This window comes from Notamacropus eugenii, chromosome 4, assembly GCF_028372415.1.
Source record: "Notamacropus eugenii isolate mMacEug1 chromosome 4, mMacEug1.pri_v2, whole genome shotgun sequence".
NCBI classification, from domain to species: Eukaryota; Metazoa; Chordata; class Mammalia; order Diprotodontia; family Macropodidae; genus Notamacropus; species Notamacropus eugenii.
The window spans coordinates 458,659,171-458,675,654 of record NC_092875.1 but is presented as its reverse complement, the minus strand read 5'-3'; the positions used below and the strand labels follow the sequence as shown (position 1 = coordinate 458,675,654).

Genomic DNA, 16,484 nt, shown 5'->3' with positions numbered 1-16,484 from the left:
TTTTAAATACTCTTTGGGATACTGACTATTGGTATTTTGATTCAGCTTTACAATTAATAGGTAGCTATAATGTGATAACCAGAAAATCCAGATAGTTAAAAATAGTCACTGATCAGAGATTTTTGAGAAACCTTCCATCTATATTTAAGGAAATTCAAGAATGAACTGAGTAAAAAACTAACAAATATTGGGGTACTGTTGGATGAAAAAGTAAACAAGAATTCAACTGTATCAGATACATGTGTAGAAACTTTAATAAATTCCCTGGGTTTGATCAAAATGGCGTGTGTATACACACACACACACACACAGACATACACACACAGACACAGACACAGACACACCTCAAATAATAATCTAGCTACAAACATGGAAATGAATACTACAAAATAATTTTAAGTACTTGACTTGTAGAAAAGGGAAATAATGTTTTCATTCATATTTGTGTATATGTATATATATGCACACACATATATATATACATATATACGCATTTATACGTGTGGTTATGTGTGAGTTGGTGCATTTATACATATATAATTCTATTTTTATTATTCCAGAGTGTAATTTCTATGCAAAACATTTCTTTAAAAATCAGTATATTGAATGGATAAATGAAAAAACAAAACAAAACATTTAAGCATTTATGAAAGATACTATCACAACAATTTTCCTTGATAATTTCTTGAAAGGTGATGTGTAGGCTCTTTTTTTGACCATGGTTTTCAGGTAATACATTAATTTTTTCATGATCTCTTCTGGATCCATTTTCCAAGTCAGTTCTTTTCCAATGAGATACTTCACATTGTCTTTTATTTTTTCATTTTTTTGTTTTGTTTCATAATTTCTTGATTTCTCATAAAGTCATTAACTGTCATTTGCTCCATTCTAATTTTGAAGGAATTATTTTCTTCAATGAGCTTTTGAACCTCTTTTTCCATTCGGCCCAATCTGCTTTTAAAAGCACTGGATTTTTGGACCTTTTTTGCCATTTGGGTTAGTTTAATTTTACAGTTGTTATTTTCTTCAGCATTTGGTGGGGGGGGGGGGGTTTGTTTAGCAAGTTGTTGAATCATTTTTCATGATTTTCTTGTATCACTTTCATTTGTCTTCCCAATTTTTCCTCTATTTCTCTTATTTGATTTTCAAAGTCCTTTTTGAGCTCTTCCATGGCCTGAAACCAATTCATATTTTTCTTTGAGGTTTAGGATGCAGGAGCTTTGGCTTTGTTGTTTTCTTCTGGTTGTATGTTTTGATCTTCCTCATTACCAATGACATAAGAAAATACCTCTTCACTGAGAAAGTAAGAATCTATTCTCTGTTTCTTTTTCCCTTGTCTGCTCATTTTCCAGCCAATTACTTGACTCTTGAGCTCTTTGTTTAGTTGGCTTTTGAGCTCTGTGTTAAGTGATGAGCTCCAGACAGCCTCCATTTCAGCAGTGGTTGCCCCTGTCCTGGGGCTGAATCCATGGCTGGCTCAGGGGTTAAGTCTGGGTTCGGAACATGCTCCCCTCTCAGGTTGGTGAGGACCCTTCCCACTGACATTTGAGGCTGTCTTTGGTGTTTATAGCTTGAGAATTCTGGAAACTTAGCAGTCACCAGTGATTCAGTCCCTTAAGGCCTGCTCCAGCTCCATCCACACTGGTGAGGCTCATGCTGAATTGAGCTCCACTCCCAACCCAGCACAAAAGACCCTTTCCGTTGACCTTTCAGTCTTGGGTTGGAAATCTGCTTCAGTCCATCAATCTGTGTCTTCTGCTGCTCCAAAATTTGTTCTTTCATTTTTAACAGGCTTTTGAGGGGTGTTCAGGGAGAGCTCTATAAGGTCCCTGTTTCTACTCTGCTATCTTGGGTATGCCCCCCTATTTTAACTCCTGAGGGCCTTGTGAGGCAAATGCCAATCAAGGTGATGAGGTCCTAGTGTAAGAGTATTGGATCTGAAATTAAGACTTCTAGATCATGGTGTCTGATCTGGTTAGCAAGGTGCCTGACAAAAAGTTGGCTAGAAAAGTTTTTTGTTTGTTTGTTTTAATTGTGACTATAAGAATCAATAGGCATGCAGTGTTGTTCTGAAAATGCCTTTAGTTTATTTTATTGAAAGTTTCTTACTCTCATACTTTGAGCAGTTTCCCTGCACAAAAATAATTTGAGCCCCTCTCAGTTTTGCTTACAGATTTCTCCTTCTTGATTTCAAAACCCTCCACATTTAAGAAAATCAGTTGTGTTCTTGAATACTGCCTTCTTTCAATTCCACTCCCAATATCTGAGATGTTGGATTAATAAGTGACACACCTTCCCCAACACATTCTGTATATCCTGTTCTGTTAAATTCATTTACCAAAGAACCCATAAAAAGGTCCTGTTTGATACCTACAACAAAGGAACAAACAAAACAATAAAAAGGAAATAATGTGCAAATCTATTATATTTTAATACTATATCTGTTGCATGTATATGTACAATCAAGTGGAAACATTTTAAGCACAGGCATCTCCAGAGACCCACTCACTTTTACCCTACTATACAAATTAATGAGCAGATACTTGCATTAACATAAAGTTAAAAGATGACTAGCTATCTATTCTAAGTAAATATGTACTTATGTGTTAGTTCCCGTTAAATATAAATAATCATGATGGACACTTGTTGCAAATGAGAGTCAGTCTCTCTCTCTCTCTCTCTTTCTCTCTCTCTCTCTCTCTCTCGCTAAGCTGCCTCACTATTAATAGGAGAATTCATTTTCTCTGTATTATCAAGATTATATTCTCCTTCATATTCTTTCTCTGATTTCTATTTTGCTACTGACTCAGATAAATGGGTTTCTTCACTATTTGTTTTGTGCGTTCAATGTGGAACTGGTATTTGGTGGGAAGACAGTCAAGCCTTGGATATAGAGCTTGAGGCCTTCCTTCCTCATTAAGGTACAGTGATTAGGATTTTAAGCCTAAAAGTTATATCCCCTAGATTAACAATATTTAAGGGAGCAGATATAATTTTAACCTAGTAACACTGCTCTCTCAGGAGAGCAGAGTGCCCAAGCCCCTGCTTCCTCTTCAGATATGAATTAAAGCTTTCCTTGAAGGAGATTAAGGGGAAGAAATGTTGGAAACGTCTGTCTGCCCTTGCCTCCCTACAAGCTATACCATGTCAACCCTTACTACATATGCAAAGTGCTATGTAAATAATAGCCAGCTACTGCAGTAATATAAGTAACTCATATTCTATTATACACATATAGTTCACACTAAGTGTCAGAGAGATGGAGTTAATTATTCACAATTACACAGCAAGTAGGCATCAAAAGAAAGATTTTAACCTACTGGCTCCAAATTTGCAAAGATGGAATGAGTGAGGTTTGTGATTTTCACAAGCAACATTCATCAGCCTTAGAGTAGAGAAAGCAGAAGGAAGATTAATTAAGCATGAGTATTATATATCTGAAATGGTGAGAGGTTAATCAAGTGAGGATTCCAAGCTTGTGGTGGCAAGCACATTATTAAAGCAGCAAGCTATTCATGTAAAACTGGGTTAAAAGATAAAAGATCAGAGTTGTTGTGAGGCTTAAATGAGATAATGGATAGAAAACACATTGCAAACCTTAAAGAACGATACAAATGTAGTTATTATAATTATTAGTGCTAGCCTCTAGACAACAGGCCTGCAATATAGTGATGACTTTATTCCCTTAGGCTTCGTTATTGTAGAGAGTAATAGTATCTTCCCTGACTAAATTGGATGACCAGTAGGCATCTTAAATACAATATGTCCAAAACAGATTTTATCTTTCCCTCTAAGTCTTCCTCCTGTGTTCTCTATTACTCCATTGGGCAACACCATCTTTCCAGTCCCTTGGTTTCACAACTTAGGAGTCATTCTGCATTCTTCACTGTCTGTTATCTTCTGTATCTAATGTGTTGTTAAGTCTTTTCAACTTCACCATAGCAACATCTCTTCAATATCCCCCCCACATACACACACAGCCATGTAGTACAGGCCCTTATTACTTTACACTTGGATTATTGCAACACTGCTGATGAGTTTGCCTTCCTCAAGTTTCTCTCCCTTTCAATCTATTGACCAATAAAATAACTTCCCTAAAGTTCAGATCCAATCATATTACCCTATCTACTCAATAAATTAGTGACTTCCTATTGCTATCAGGAACAAATACAACATGTTCTGTTTGGCATTCAAAGCCCTTCTTAACGTAGTCCCCTTCTACTTTTCTAATATCTTACTCCCCAACATGCACTCTTTAATTTAGTGACATTGGCCTTCTTGGTGTTCCAATAACAAGAAAGTCCATCTCTCAGCTCCAGGAACTCTCTCAAGTTGTCCCCAAGATCTAGTTTGCTCTCCCTCCTCTGCTTCAGCTACTCCATTCCCTGGCTTCCTTTAATATGAAGCTAAAATCTCACCTTCTCCAGGAAGCTTTTCCTAATTCCTCTTAATTCTGTTCCCTCTTTTATTTATTTTCTAATTATTCTCACGATAGCATGCTTTATATTTATTTATTTGCATTTTACGAGCTTCTTGAGGACAGGGACCATGTTTTGCCTGATACATAGTCTGTATGTGATAAATATTTACCAGTTGAATGAAAGAATGTTTATAGAGCAATAGAGGGGCATACTGGTAAATGTTTGGCAACTAGTCCTCAACAACAAGTATGCATATCTAATTTTAAGTTAATCTGCATTATTAGCTTTCCTAAATCTAGACATAGGTTCCCATGCTTTTTTGGCCTACTGTCCCCTTTTCAAAAAAAAGTTATTCACTACCCCCCTGGAAATCTACTTTAACCCTTTAATTTTTTTAAAATTTGTGTCATTTCTAATTTCTACTATTCCCCCGCATTGCCCTAGCACCCAACATGGAGTGATATCACTCACTTTTGGAACCTATGGAGACAATCAACAAAATCGTAAATTAAGTTTTCACTTGTAGTTATTGTAAACGTCACAGGTGTAATTTTCATACTGAATATTTAACAATTGGTTTGAAGATTATATCTGAATCCAGCACAACCTTTAATAAGGTGGATAAAAGTAAAAAGTGAAGAGATAATTCCTGTCCTTGAAGAGCTTGTGGCATAGTTGGGAAAAAACAACATAGGAAACAATTAGAAAAATATTCACTGCAACCTTATAAGTGATCTGCCCAATATATTTTTTAAAAATACTGCCAGTCCTTGGTCTGCATCCAAAAAGGATTTATATTCAGAAGGTCAGCAGAAGGCATTTTAAGTAAAGAGGCACTTTCTGCTATGTTTTCTTATTGTCCAGCTCTACCATAGAGGGATCTTTTTATTTATGTGATAACTATCTTTTCTTGGGACCTCCTCTTTTTAAGATGTCCTCCTCTACTCACTCCAATAACTCCAAATGCTTCAGCTGGAAGCTAAAGGAAGTTATCCTTCTCCACATAATATTCTTAAAGGAACTATTGGCCAGAAAAGCATGCAAGAAGCCTGACCTATTGTTTGAAGTAACCAAGGTCATGATTTACAGGAAGAAACCTAAAGAGATGTATTAACACAGATTACAAAGGAAGGATAGGAAGAGATAAACTGCCTACAACAGTGGTACAAGAAGAACCAGGCATCTCCAGTCTATAAGAATAAGACAGAAACCTACCATGAGGCAAGTGACTTAGAGAGTTGCATTTTGCCAAAAGACAATTTCTGTGTATAAAGTCTTATTTATAAAGACTTGGGCTGAAAGGAATGACTTCAACAACGTAAATGGAAAGGAAAGCAACAGCAAAATAAATGGAAATGCAAAGACAAAATGTGCCGAAGAGGAGATATGGGAAGGCATTTTTTCTCTATCTCTTTGTGGTGGGGAAAGAGGAAAAGGGCATAGATAGATGCAGAACACTTAATATAACATGAAACTTTTCAGTGTTTTGGTTAAATTTGCTGAAACATTTTTCTACCTCTTTTTAAAAAAATTATTGTTATAAGGAATAGTTTTCCAGGGTAGGTAGGGGAAATATTATGCCAGGAATCTGAGTGATGTAAAATAATTAATGGAATTTATTTTTAAAAAATCTACATAAAGAACAAAGCTCTTCCCATCACTGTTGGCAGACATTGTGCTGGAAACTGAACAAGAACTCAATAAACACTTGTTTATTGATCAGTTGTTATAGGTGGATGAGTGCTCATATGTTTATATGTCAATACATATGTGCAAAAAGATATGTGTAAAAGATTACGGAAATGCATTTCCCACGCAGTTACTCTCCTGTTCAAGAATCTTTAGTGGGTGGGATAAAATAGATTTCTTCTATCTGGTATTGAAAGCCTTCAGTTTGGCAGAAATCTAGCTTTCCAGACAGCTCATGTTATTTCATCCCTCATATGTTCTTTGTCCCAACCAAAATGGCCTCCTAATTATTGCATAAAATATATATGTACATTCACACATATATTCATAAATATATTCATAGACATATAAATGCATATATACATATACACATTTGTATATATGCACATATATACATATACACATGTACATATACACACACACAATCTTCTAAGCACTCTACCTTTGCATAGGCTGCTCCCAATGTCTGTTGTACTGATCCAGGATACTGGTGGAATTGGGAAGGCATGAGTGAACCCTAACAACAACTGGGGCTATTCCAAGCAAAGAAGATGTGATGTAGACCTGGGGAGGCACCCAGGTAGATCGATCTGATACCTAGCTTTGGACCATTGGCCAAAAGGAATGTAAAAGTAGTTTCTGGAACTTTGGTAAAGAACCTGAAAGACCAGGAAAACTCTTTGTCTATTAATTTTAATCTTGCCAGCAGTTTTGATAGCATCCGTCTTCTTGAACTACATACATTTTAAGCAGCTTGAGAAATGTTTCTACTTGAAGGTATTGGAATAGGATTTTAGTTAAAAGGAATGTTCTGCTTGAATCCTTGGGCTTTAAGTGATGCATTTTACCAGATACATTGTGTTTTTGTTCTTAATTTTCAAAGAGGACCATGACATCAGGAAAATGATGACTGGACTAACGGTTGACTTTGGTTTGAGTGAGGGAGGACTGTGTAAGGTCACCAGCCTCACTTTCTCCTTCAGAGACATCTGGGACCAGTGGCCATATATTCATCAGGATGATTGGGGATGGCCCAAGATGCAATGGGAGAACCTGGTCCTTTTGGGCTGAGACCTTTTTAGGTTCTCACTTTGAGTGAGGTTAACAGCCATTAAATGAAAAGGGTATTTTTTTTTTTTTTTAAATTAGTGGGACCATACCTTGCCTCATCAGATGCATAGGAGCAAATTGGACACGTGGACTGATCATTCTCTTCATCTCTGCCTCAGAGTCCTGGCCTTGGTAATTTAAATGGGAAGATCTTTCCCACTTATTAATAGGCCCATGTGACCTGCCTGGGTTACATGGAAATCTGAGTCACATGGATTCTGGGCAGGGAGGAGTCAGCTGAAGGGATGGAGCAGGAAAGGTAGAACAGGAAGAGGCTGAGCTGGAGCAGAGCAGGGAGGAAGTTAGACATGAGACCAGTCAGAGCTAGGAAGGATGCAGGCAAGCAGGCAGCTGGCTAGAGTGAGTGATGATTTTGTATAAGGGAGTTAGTTTGTGGGGAGCCTGGCAGGGGGAAGGCTTGGGGATGATGTTGTTCCCTGCAGTGTTATTGTCTACAGATTTTTTGTTACTATGATAGATTTGGCTTTCTGGTGTCTGAATACATGTTTTCATCTTGCTTTCCATGTGGAGAGTGTTATATTTCATCATTCAGAATTGTTCCAGGATATTCATGGCCTCTGTAGGTGTTGTGGATATCACATTGGCACTACACACTTCCTACATAAGGCTTCTCCTGATTTAACCAATTCAACAGTTCTTAACTTTTTTGCATGCGTCATGAACATCTCTGGCAGAGAAAATATGAGCTACTCTAAGCAGAGGTCATGGATCATTTTTTGTATTCCCTATAGTGCCCATCATAGTGCTAAGCACATAGTTGGTAATTTATCGATTGATTATTTGCTAGGTCTCCGGTCTTGTGGGATCATATTTCTTTCCTCCAGTTCTTTGACCTCTATCAACTGATAAACTCAGAGATGGCATAGCAACTATAAATGTGCAACATTAATTCTGCAAAATGAGACTAACATCCCATTCAGGGTGATATGTGGTTCACTCAGAGAACATTTGGTATCTGTTTTAGTGGCAATCCTTTGTAACATGGTTTTATGAACTCTTGAAAAATGAGAACACCTAAGCCAAACTCATCATCTTCAGAGGGAATTCACAGCAAATCAATTATATCACACAGAAAGACTCTGTCTAGCCTGGAACAGGTTGAAATAAAAGCTCATTTTAAAATGTCCTAATTCAAGGCTAGGGCATCTTATAAAATGATTAAACTATTCAAAAAATCTCGGCTAATTTAATTTCAAAAGATATTTTATCTTAAATTCCTCTAATCTTACACATTGTGGCATGATTGCAAAATCTATCAGTCTCCATGAATGAAAAATCAATTGGGAAACATGATAGCAAAATCAATCAACTTATGTTATGGAAGCTGACATGCTATCACTTCTACGACTAAAGAGCTGCTTGAAGCTACTGTGAACTCATCTTATTCCTAGTTAAAATGAAAATAATGGGAAAATGTTAAAGACCATTATTTTATCACTCTAAATAATTATATTACCTTTGACTTAAATGTATGCATATATACTATAGTACACTATTTGAAATATTTTGCATTCTCTCACCATGCCCTTACTGAAGTGACAAGACAGTGGTCTGAGAAAAGCATGAATCTGTAGCAGCCAATTAGTTTGCTTATTTACGAGCCTGTTTTAAATATTATAAATGAAATAATCAATCACTTAAATATTATCTGTTCCGGAAGGATTAAATGATTTAATATCAATTAAGAAGGAAAACATCCTCATTGTCTAGCCAGAATGATTTCCTGTTATACCTTCCTTTTCCCACATAGACTCCTCAGTCATTAAGATTGTAACTAAGTAGTCATAATCCTTACAAGTACTGAGGGTCTATTATGCACATGGGGACTCTATTAAGTATTGAAAATGGAAATGTATGAAATAAGTTAAGCAGTCAATTTATGTTCTCTAGAAACTATATCATGTGCATAGAGAGACTTGTTTCCTTTGGTGTTGATGGTTATGGGGCTGGCTAATGATCATGGGCCAGAGGTGTTAGTGCATAAGGGAGTCATTCCTCTGTTGGTTGAGAGATGATTTCTCATGTTCTGATCAGCTCTATCATCAGCTAGATGGCATAATGAAGAGACCACTGGACCTGGAGTCATGAAAACCTTAGTTCAAATCCTATCTTGGCCACTTACTATTGCTGTGTGATCTTAAACAAGCCATTTTAACTCTCGTAAGCTGTAAAACAGAGATAGCATTGTAGCTACTCACAGGTTTGTTGGAATGATCAAATAAGATAATACATATAAAGAACTTTTCCAATCGTCGTTTACTACACTGCACCCAGTGTAAAATTTTTGGTTATTTTTGCTTTTTAAAAATTGCATTTTCTTTCTGAATTCAAATGTGTTTCATTCAAATTAGTGCTTGGGTATCAGCCACCACAGCGTTAGTGGATAATGTACTCTCATGATCAACTCTCAGTTCAGTCTCCTTGACAATGAACTTTTAAATAGAAGTACAGATACCTCCTTTACAAGGAAGAAAGTAAAAACTACAATATTATTTTAACACACAATGTAATATACAATAATTTATTCTTAAGGAATCGTACAAAATAATAAAAAAATTTTAGGAACTGATATTACAGTTAGTAACAGTTATGTACTAATTCATACTCATTCCCTGAAGTTCTAAATAAAATATTCTTGGCTGAACTTTTTTAAAAAAGTGTTTTCTCATAACTTATAGTTTTTATTTTTTCTTTCATGGCACAAGATGATGTCTAATGAGCAATGGAATGCATCTATGTGTCTTCATCTACCTGTACACTGAGGGAGCTAGGTGGCTCATTGGATAGAGCATTGGCTTGGAGTTAGAGAGACCTGAGCTCAAATGTGACCTCAGGCACTCACTAGCTTTTTGACTGTAGGCAAGTCACTTAAACTCTTGTTTGCCTTAAAGCACTGGAGAAGGAATTGGTGAACCACTCTAATATTTTTGCAAGAAAACCCCTTGTATAGAACGGTCCAAGGAGCCACAAAGAATTGAACACCCACATGAAAATATACACTCACATACATGTTGTTTGTCATTCATTTCAAAGAGTAACAATGATATCATGGGATGATTTCTTGACTCACTTGAGAATTGGATTTAAGTGAAGTAGAGTTGCAAAGAGTGGTTAGCCTCACTTTCTCTTCCAGAATCATCAAAGTCCAGCAGCAAAACATAAGTCAGGATGACTACAGTGGCTTGGAATGCATCAGATCACCTTGGTATTTTTAATGTATGAACAAGGTCTAAAAACTCCACAGTGCCTGCTTCAGCTGCCTTAATGACTGTTGGAACAAATTGTTCTCATCTACCCGTTTCAGCATGGGAAGTCTTCACTTGTTTGGGGGCACACATCCCTCTGACTCACAACCAGGTTTGAGAGCTGTCAGCTACTGTCAAGCTGGTTAGCCAAGACAGTTTTTTGGAGCCATAGATAAGAGTAGGATGAAGGTGGACACCAAAGGTAGATGAGCAGCGTTGAAACTGGCTCAGCAAGCCTTTCCACCAGAGTTACTTGTCCTCCCCGAATAGCTCATACACTACACACATATACAGACACACACACACACACACATATACAAAGAGAATTATACACATATATATGCCTATAATTCTCTTTCTATACATAATTTTCAAAAATTCAAAAGCAGCGGAAATCTTGTATTGTTTTACATGAAAACTTTTGACCAACCATATATTGGATCGTAAATTTAGAGCTAGAAAAGATGTTAGTTATCACCCTCTCATTTTCCAAATGAGGAAAATGAAGTCCAGCCTAAGTAAGGAATTGCCTATGATCACACGGGAAGTAAGAGGAAGAGTCAGGATTAAAAACTTGCTTGCCCTGACCCCAAATCCTGTTTTCTATTATTGCGGCACTGTTATTAGGGGCAGAGTTTACAAGCTGTTGAACAAATGCCAATTATGCCAATCTCCATGCTCTACCTCTTTCTATAAGATGTCTCATGGAACTCTAGGGTTTGATCAAGTTCTAGACTCTAAATGTCATTCAGAATGAGTAAGGAAGGAAATAAGCATTTATTAAGCACCTACCATATGCTGGGCACTGTGCTAAGTGCTTTATGAATATTATCTCATTTGATCCTCAAAAAATGCTGGAATGTAGGTGCTGTTATTATCACCATGTTAGAGCTGAGAAAAATGAGGTAGAAAAAGGTTAAATGGCTTCCTAACTCCAGATCTAGCTCTTTATGCACTGTGCCACCTTGCTGCCTCTATGTGGGTATCTTACTGTAACATTCATTAAATATACCAAAAATCGCAGTCTTGCTATACACAAAGTCATCCTCTAATGCCCAGTTGTGGCAAGTAGATCCCCTTGAGTTCTTGAGGCTCTGCCTGTGGAGTAAAAGCTATAAATGGACTTGGATGATGAACCCAGTGATGCGGACCAGACTACAAAGTATGGAGAGGCTTGTATCAAGACAGCTGATCACAAGATAGTCATTTTTTTTTTTTTTTGACCACAGCAACTCACTTGCCAGTAATATCTCCAGGACGCATAGAAGACTTAGAACATGCATTGGCAGAAAGAATATTCACGGTAGCGCTAATGACCTCGTGTCTTTTAATCACTGAAGTTAATGACAGACTGGCTTATCTTATTGGCCTACTTTCTTATATGATGCTTTCTTCCTCATTTGAAATACGTTATGATACTGGAGTAATCTATGTATGAATACTTAAAAAAAAGATACAAATACTGAGTGAACTGTAGCAACTTGGGACAAGTTTTGAAAAAAATATGGAGATTAGGTCACTGAGATGTCAAATAATTATTTGCTATTAAATTATTCTTGGAAAATTTCTTTACTTCTTTACTTGAATGCAGGAAAGCAGTTCTTCCATTTAGTCTCCAATCACAGTCTAGACTCAAGCAGGGGTGGAGAACCTGCAGACTCGAGACCACTTGTGACCCCCTAGGTCCTTAAGTGTGGCCCTTTGAATCAAAACTTCACAGAACAAATCTCCTCAGTAAAAGAAAATGCCACACCCAAGGACCTAGAAGATCACATGTGTCCTTGAGGCCATAGGTTCTTCACTCCCGGTTCTAGAACATACAGATACAAAAGCTCTACTCTGAACTTAGCAACCTTTCTTTATCACCATCCTCCAGGTGAAATAGATCTTTTCTTTGCATGTGGGGAGGTTAAAAATATTTGTGGGATCTTCTTTCAAGTATGTTTTACATGACACTTCACATAATATTTATTTTCCAAGGTACTCAGTCTTCTTTACACTACCATGAGTCTTCCATTCCAGCAAATTCCTGCTAATTGTACCCAGACATCATAGTTGCAAAGCATGATGATTATCTAGTGAGTCTGGAGAGCAAGCTAAGTTCCATTACCAAGGTGAAACTTAGATAGGATTTGGTTTCAGATCCTCACTCCAGAACTAGTACCCTTTCCATTGTATAATAATGACTACTTTAGCATGGCAAATTTCATACAGCAAAACTAGTTACAGTTCCAAGTAAAATTACTGAACATCTAGTTGAAGAGAAACTAAATGAATACAGAAGTAAGTTCATACAAATTTGCACCAGTTATCTGCTAATATAAAGCTAGACTCTTTTTTCATCATTTCAGTTTGACTAACTCAGGGATAAAACAATTATAGAAATTAGCTCTTGAATGATGTGATACCATCAATTGCTCTATTAAAAGGCCTCATTTTCTGGGCTCCAATTGGTTAAATCTTCAGCCAAGACCCATTGCCTGGCAGGGCAGAAGCCTGGATTTAGCCTAAAATAGATTCTGCAGGCGTAGTACACCTAGCAGATCTTCAGGGAGCTGCCAAGGAAAGATTTCTAGGCATGGGAAGCTTTTCTTTTCCCAAGGCATCGATTTGTTCCTAAGCAAAACATAAAAAGATGATAACCCCCATCCAACCAAAAATATGCGGCCCAAGAAAGTAACTACTTGCTTAAAATGGCCCTGTCAAATTTCCAGGCAGTTTAAGACCGCAGTCCATGATATAATTGCCTTTATAATGAAGAAAACACTCCCTCCTCTATAACTACAAGGACATTTGCGGATGCAGTTTTCATTACTAATATGGATAACGAGGACTTTCTGAATACACTGATTATAATTGCCTTGAAGTTAGGATTTTTAATCCCAATGAAAAGTCAGTGTAGCTAATGACACAGAACTGCCATAGCTAACCTCGGAGACATTTCCTCTGTTCTGTAACTTGAGATTTATTGGCCTGTGATTATAAGCTTGTCACTTTATTATCTTGACACTTTAAATTCTTCTGATGTCCAGTTAATGCATGATCCAAGAAGATATCCAATTAGCAACCTGTCATATGAAACTGAATTAATAACAGTTCCTTTAATTTGATTTTTCTGAAGTGTTTCTTCAAAAATAATCTCATATAAAAAAAGTCAAATTAGGGTTGTTGATATTAAAATAAATTAGAAAAATATCATTTTTCCTTTCATTTTCCTGCAATCCTCTGTTGAGCTATGCCCACCCAACCCTCCCGGTTTATGCCTATGCCGTTAAGAAAAGAAAACTGAAGACATATCTCCAGACCTTGGAGTATTAAACAATCAATTTCCACTAGAGGGAAGTTTTTGAATAATGAATGGCTAGGGAAATAGTTTGAATGTGGTCAAAGTTAAAAGCTAAATTTGGAGAGAGTGATATTTCAAGTCTAAAATATCATTAGGGTCAGTACTCTCTCAAATCATAACCTATTCCTGTCTCTGCTTCCTGTGGAATGGTTATCCATTTCATTCCCTGATTCACAATAAAGGATCTATACAGTTTACTAGAGACCTTTCTCTGGATCTTTTAGTAATTTTCGGAACATTACTGGTACACTTTAGTTGTCTATTCTCGTTTGCTCTTCTTGGTATATGTTACTCACTTCTTTTTCTGGTCACAAATGTACTTTAACATATATTTTCTATCATATCTTGAAAGTAATTGGTAAATTGAATTTACTAACATACACATTGTACATTGTTTCCTTTACCCTTGAGTCACTTGTAGGTTTGATTCATCCAAAATTGGGCTATTATGTTCTTTCAGTCATACAGCATTTTCAAAGGAATATTAATGTTAACAAGATGGAATTTAGCAGCTGAGAGGGGATTGAAAACATTGCAAAAGTTCCCAAATATGGTCCAACCTCCTGTTTATTCCTTGGGCCAGCTCAGCTCATTGTCTGTCTGCAGTACTTCCATGACAGATTTGTTGATGGACTAACTCAATGGGCAGCCCACCCAACTGCATCCAGTCATTTGAACAAAAATATATTACTACTGATATCCAGTATGACCAGAGCAAAATGCGAGTTTGTAAATGCTATTGTTTTAAACACTAGACTTCTATTAATGCAGCCTAAGATGTTATTAGACATATTTTATAGTTTCCATTCAATCCTGTTGACTCACAATGAACTTGTAGTCTTGTGGTGTCAAACTCAAATGGAAACTACATCCTTGTGGCTGCACACTGATTTAGATAATCACAAATTAACAATTTATGTTGTATTATATTTTTATTTCTATGTTGTATTATATTATTATTTACTTTTGTTCAACATTGGTGATCTGGCTTCCACCCAATAAGCCAAAATTCATCTATAAATAGGGTCATCTAGAGAATGTCTCCATCTATAGGGAATTTCTCTTCCACTTGAACTCACAAAATATATTCATGACAGTGTAAAAGAACATATATAAGTATCTGCCTCACTATTTGGAGTATAACTCCTTTAATAATGAGAGTAGAAAGATGGTTGAATAAAGTTATCTGCATCAGTGAACAATAAGTCTTGTATTTTTTTTTACATTGACCTAGGACACAACTTGGCTTAGAAAGCCATTTGAAATGAATTTCCTTCTATTTTTTAAAATAAACTTACATTCATGGGCAAAAACAAAACAAAACAAAACCAAAAAACCTATGTACTCATCAAGCAGTGTGAACTGGAATTTTTTATATCTCAAAGTTAATTGGGTGAATGTAACGTTGTGGTTTGCTGCATAAAATAGTTTGTGAAAGTCTACCAGCATACACCACTCCACAGTCAAGTTGTTTTTTCTAAAGCAAAGATTTGACCATATCACTCCTTCCCTTCCTTCCACAATTTCAATGAACTCTAGTGTCTCTCTGTCACCTCCAGGATCAAGTATAAAATTTTCTAGTATTCAAACCCTTCACAACATTCTCCCCATCTTGCCTTTCCCCTCTTCCACTCTACTCTCTTGTCTCTTCATGCACTCTGAGATCTAGTGACAATGGTTTCCTTGCTGTTTCTTACACAAGACTTTCCTTCTCCCAAATGTATTTTTTACTGACATTTTCCAAGCTTGCAGTCTTCTCTTGTTATCTCTACTTCTGAGAGTCCCAAAAGTCCCAGCTAAAATTAGATTTTCTATATTTTCCCTGCTCCTGTCCTTTAATGGTAGTGCCACCCTCAACAAATTATCTTCAGCTCTTCTGTATATAACTTGTTTGTACAGAGTTATTTACATGTATTCTTACCCATTAGACTGTGAACTCCTTGAAGCATCAACTATTTTCTTTTGCCTTTCTTTATATCTCTTTGTAGAGTGCTGGTAAATGCTTAACAAATGCTTGTTGCCTGACTGACTTAGCATGTGTCCGCAGCTGGGCCCATTTTTAGATAGGGATAGGGCCCCCGTATGAGTTATCATTAAATTAGGAAACTCCAAGATCTGAGATCTCCCTCTACCAATGAAAATCTACACTTTATTGGTAACTTACAATCTTAGAGAGATGTCTCAGCATAGGAAGGTTAAGTATCACAGAGTCATGTGTAGATGAATGACTTGAATCCATCTTTCTGGCCCTATGGTGTTTTATTCTTCCCCCAAATTCCAATACCTAAATTGCGCAATCTCTGGAAATCCTGGTAGAGCTTCAGATATAGATTCTATCACTGATGGATCTTAGCAGCTAGGTGGTGGAGTGGATAAAGCACCAATCCTGGAGATAGGAAGACCCTGTTTGCCTCAGTTTCCTCATCTGAAAAATGAGCTAGGGAAGGAAATGACAAACCACTCCAATATCTCTGCCAGGAAAACCCTGAATGGTTTCACAGAGTCAAACATGACTGAAATTAGTGAACACCCATGGTATTGATGGTTCTGTGATTTGATGACTATCCTAGCTAAGTTCAGAAAGCTGCATTAATGTAAAAGTAATTATTAGATATTATTTTTTGCTTTGAAATTATTTATTATGGACAGTTA

The 16,484-nt window shown here is 36.7% G+C and overlaps 1 protein-coding gene across 3 annotated transcripts in view; it reads right to left on the bottom strand.

Annotated features, from left to right (window-relative positions):
* The window catches only part of EDIL3 (EGF like repeats and discoidin domains 3), a 603,244-nt gene that overhangs the window by 310,253 nt on the left and 276,507 nt on the right, over positions 1–16,484 (bottom strand). The window lies entirely within an intron of this gene.